Source organism: Alligator sinensis, unplaced genomic scaffold (assembly GCF_000455745.1).
Source record: "Alligator sinensis unplaced genomic scaffold, ASM45574v1 scaffold631_1, whole genome shotgun sequence".
Lineage (NCBI taxonomy): Eukaryota > Metazoa > Chordata > Crocodylia > Alligatoridae > Alligator > Alligator sinensis.
In genome coordinates this window covers 253,054-258,632 of record NW_005842495.1, presented here as the reverse complement: position 1 = coordinate 258,632, position 5,579 = coordinate 253,054, and positions in this window count along the sequence as shown.

Sequence of the window (5,579 nt, the reverse complement as noted above, 5' to 3'; positions counted from 1 at the left end):
AACCACACTAGAGTCAAGCTCAACAGGGTCTTCATTCCCTGCTGATTCTGCCAAGCCTGTTCCTTTGCTGTGGTTTCTCTAGACAGTAGGTAGGAATAGTGGGAATCTTATTCATACATTCATGTGCATCACTAATTAGATGATGAGATATTTGGCTATTTCTGATTAACCTCAAAGGGTACTTATTTGGAGTTAGTCAGAGCCAAAGCCCCAGGTGGCCCATCCAACCTGAGACAGAACTCAAGTGATGATTACCATGAATCCCTTATCAAACATTTCCTGACTGCATGGTTGTTTTAATCATTACAAGACCACCTATCTGTAGAGAAAAATAGAGCAGCAGGAGGGGGCAAATTGGAAATGAAATGATAGGAGAGAAAAACAGCACAGCAGGGACAGTGAGACTTGAACATGAAACCTGTTGCTGAGATGTGCGTGGCAGGGTGCTTAACAATTGTAAGTTCATCAAACCAGTCAGTAGCACTTCTAACTCAGCTTCAGTTGGGTCTATTCCTCCCATGAGGGGAATAATGATCTATGCAGACCATGAATTCTTTGAATGGACAATCTGATGATTCCATGCAATGATCAGCAACTTGAGACTTGGATACACAGGGACACTAAATAGATAGACTTAAGAGGGGAGTGTACTCCCCTCAAATGAGTGTACTCCCCCGAAATGACCATAGTGCTTATGCCCAAGATGAACTGGACAGAACCACTCTTGGCTCAGGAGTCCTTCAAATCCAAGTTTCAGATTGCAGGCTTTATGGGAAGGAAACAGAGATCTAGGGGCCTTGACCGTCACCTGTCTCAAAAGAGCTAAACGCCTATGTAAACTGGATGGCACCACCCCTCAGCTCGGGGCTTCTGGACAGACTGAATGGAAGGCCACAGAGGCTCTTCAATGTTCATGTGCAGCCAGCCCAAAAGACCATCAGTGCTTAACACCCTATATGGGTTGTCAGCAGCACCTCCAGCCCAGGAGGTACTTGACAGACCGTCCCTGTCAGCCAGTCCCAGTTCCAGCCAGAATTCACCAATGGTGTATTACATGGATGATGCTCATTAGTTGCCTGGAAAGAAGAAGGTACCTGCAGATGCACTTATTTAGAACGTGAGGACATACACCTTCTGCCCAAAGCATATGCCATTCCTATACCATGTGGCAGTCGTTATGGCCAACAACCAAGGCTGTTGGAAAAAAAAAAAAGATTTGCACTATGGATACTCCTAGACATTATTGAGGTGCTCCAAGGGCTTGGGAACCACTCCTTAGCTGACAACACTGAGCACCAGATTCAGAGACCACCCCTTGTGTTGGCTTGTGGTGGGAACCATGGGCAGGTACAGGTGCCAATCCTGCTGTGGCCATGTAACCAGACCACCACCTCTTAAGGAGAAGCCTGTCTTAAAAGAGTCATAATTACTCCTACCACATATTCACACTTCATTGAATTTATTCATGTTGCAAAGGAAAACACTGAGCAGAAATCACATTGTATCAACACCTAATGTGGGCCTTTGTGATTCTTTGTTTTAATTAGAAAGTCAGATTCCCCTGGTCTTCACCAGTTCTAAATCAGCTACTAGGGAGAAACACTGCCCTACCCCATCCCCATGGAGGGGGGGTCAGTGAGCGACACCCACCACAGCTGAGGCAATCCACATGAAGGATATGGCTCATGTCCAGAGTCTCGGATCCCCTCCTGGGATAAGTTAGCTGCTTCAATTTTTTATCAAAGCATCAGAAAACAATTCCGTTCTCAATGAGTAGCCACATCAAACCAATGATAAAAGCTATTCCCTCTTCATTTTGAATCAGGAGTATTGCTCTTAACCTTAGAGCCAGGAGCACAAAGACTAACTATCATTTAAATACCTAATAGGTGGAATAAGATATGGTCCCAAGACAAGATATTGTTCAAATTATTGCAATAACATTCCTTTTAAACTATAAATATATATATATATATATATATATATATATATGTCATGGTGTGCATTTTGGGGTGGATGGGCCAATGTATGTGTATGTATAATATAAGAGATTTACATACTCTTTGAACATTCTTTAAATAAATCTGCAGACTTAAACAGAGCAAAACTGGAAAATACTTTAAGCCACAAGTACACTTGAAGGTACAGAAAACCACAAATAAAATCTTATGTTCCAAATACATAGGACAAATCTTTTCCATACTTGTTAATATTCAGTAGTTTTGCCTGAAATTGAAAGACTATGATGTTTATCAACATGTAATGATGTTTGTTCATTACACTGATTTTTATTATGGGTTCTCACAATTTGGAATAATTACAACAGAAACAACAGAAACAGATTTCTGATTGTTCATTGTTTGTGACATCTGTAGAAAATATGTTGGCATGACATCAACAGCTAACATGCTTTATTTAAAATTAAAGAAAAATAGTTGCTAATTATAAACATTGTCTATAATGGCGCTTTGTAGTTTACATAATTACATTTTGTGAAAGAAAGGAGGCAAGCTTGGTTTGACTTCATTTTTCCATTAGAAAGGATTTGACTGTCTTCATCCCATGGTACCAGCTGCGCTGTGCTTTGTATGCGATCACTGTGCTTAATTTCAATAGCCTGCAGAGAGAGTTTACTTTTTAAGTGCTGTCTCTTGCAGATGTGCCAAGAGAAGGATAATTTTGGTCTCTGTAATCACATGCAGAAAGCTAGTGCTGTTCGGAAACTTTGCCTCACCATGATAATTCCAGAGAAGAGCTACATCAGAAATAACAGTTCCAAATCAAAATACATTTTAAGTCAGTATGTTTGACATCAGGATCCTTTACAAGTACTTAGAATTATTATTAAGCATTTTTCTTTTCAAAACTACAAAAAAAGTATTGATATTGAGAGTATGTGACTACTTTTTTTAAAAAATGGTATCAAAGTGTAAGATCAACCAATTAGAAATTTTCCTCAATTAAACTTTTTGAATTCAAAAAACCTTGAAGTTTTCATGAGAAACTTTGGGTGTTTCTACACATGCTCCTGAGTGGGGAGGGGCAGCAGCTCTAATTAAAGTGCCTGGAGTGTCATGTGTATCAGCATCCCCATGATGAATAATGGTGGCAGGGGTTCTATAACTAAAACTCAATGAACAAGATATAGTTAAAGTGTCTGCTGATATGTGGTAATGTGCTCCATCACCTGTGACACTGTAATCTGATGGAGCACATTACCACATATCAGCAGACTTGATTAATTGAGTCTGTTCTGAAGCACTGTGGCTGTAATTACAGCATGTTGGAGCAGCCTTAATGCATATATATAGGTGCCCTTTGCACTTTAAACCACACTCTACTACAACATATATGTAAGAGGAAATTATGTTCTTCTACAATAGGTTCTTAGTCTGATAGTCCTTACACAGATTAAACTCCTATGAAGAAAATTCATAGATTTGGACCTATAATTTTCCTGAGTACAGCTTCTCAAAAGAAATATACAAACATATTTTTGTTCCATTTTCAGTGGTAACAGGATTTGTCCCTACGCTTCTAAATTGAGACTTATTAATCTGCTTCAATGATCAGACACACAATTCCCATTTATAATTCATTCTAATAAATATAGAATTAATAATAGCTTGGAATTAGAAGCTTTGAGAATCTCAGTTTTAAATGTGAAGACCAAAAAATGTGACTGGGCTATTTCGAAGAGTAGAAAAGATAGCCAAAATCTATAAATGCTCAAAATGCAAAATCACTAAGCTTGTTTTGAAAAATATTGGTCCAGAAATTAGACTTCTCAGATCCCATAGATAGGCATGTGAGGGAAACAGGCATTGTTTTGTAAAGGCTTAATTTAAAATTGTGCAGGGAATTGCATTAAATGCCCTATGCCCTTGTGCATAAATGTGCTGTGTAATGTCTGTGAAACAAGCAACCAGAATTTACTTTAGACACCAGTAAAAAAACAAATTGTGATAGAGAATGTAAGCTTTATGGAAAACAGCAGATTCCAGTCAATCTTACTGTCCAGAAGAGTTATGAAAACCCATATTTAGTACACAGCAAAATATCATGTATACTATTAATAGGAGTAATCAAGACTAAGTGGAACATGCTATCATGACAAAAATCTTATGTGTAAAGATTACATTTCCCTATGCTACAATAGACAACAAAATAACCTTTATCACTTTTAAGTAGTATTTGGGTCTTCAAATAGAGAAATAATGATAAGACTATATTTTTTGTTAATCCTTTCTTAAAAGATTAGAAAGAAAAAGTAGCAAGGCAGAGTCTGACTATTTCTTACTGCAAGCCTTTAATCACATTATAATGCAACTGAATGTTGCTTGGTCTAGTGATTATTTAATTATAATTAAATGCTTGCAACACATATGTGTCAGTGTTATATCCATGACTGCTACAAGTCAGCAGAAGTGTGTATGTTTAATGATATTTTTGGATTGAAACAGTTGGAAGGTGTCCCTGCTCATATTCTTTGTTTGACAGTTAATGGCTGAGAAAAGACTTTGCAGTGAAAATGAATGCTAGTGCATTATTACCTACAGTAGACATGTAGACTACATACAAATGTTCAAGAAGCCTGAGGCGGAAGCACTCCAAGTAAAGTCCTTTACTCAACACGCTCTAGATTAGGTTGGGACAGAACTGAACACATGTGCTATTGGGGGTGGGAGGAGTGTAGGCACTTCCACATGCCTCCTAGGAGGCTGTGGGAGCAGGCTGAGAAGTTGCCTACCTCCTGGTGGCCAGCAAGTACCTTCTTCCTGTAGGCCTGTGGTGTCAGGCCAACTCTCAGGATCTCAATATTGAGCTGTTAGACAGGAGGGTGTAACACAACTGCACATATACAAACACACAAATCAATTAGGTGCATACACACATACACACACTACCAGCTCTGGCACATACATATCCAAACAGCCTAGGCACATGCATACCTATCACCAATTGAAGCACATACACTATACACCCCAAAAGTTAGACACAGATCACTAATTCATATATCATGCACACAATGCTACACACACACACTCACCAGTTCACACACATACAACCCACCTACACATACACACAGGTAAGCTCCTAACTTGGATGGTACAGTGTGTATGTGTGCTTGGGGTACCTGGGATACTTGGGGGAAAGTTAAGGTGAGAGAGAGAGAGTTAAAGTCTAGGGAGTGAAAGTTGCCAGAACCAGGATTCGAACCAGTAGACTAGAGGGGCCTGGGCTGAAGAACTGAGTCTCGGGGGTAACTTTAGGTTAAATGATCTTAATTGATTAAAAGACAACACCCAAAGCCCACAGAACAGGGGAGCAATGATGGCACAGAGGCTGGGACTGGAGCCAGAGCTACAGGGGAGCTGAAAAGGTAGGTGGGGAGAGGGAAAATGGGACTAAGGGAAAGTGTGGGTGTTAAAGAGGGGCTCTGGGAGTGGGGAGCCAGAGGATGGCTCCAGGGTAGCTAGAGAAGTTGCAGGGAGCAGCAGTAGGTGCTGGGAGCTGGAGAAAGGCTCCAGCTGCTGGAGAAAACAGAAGGACAGCCATGAGGAGCTGGGATGCTGCTG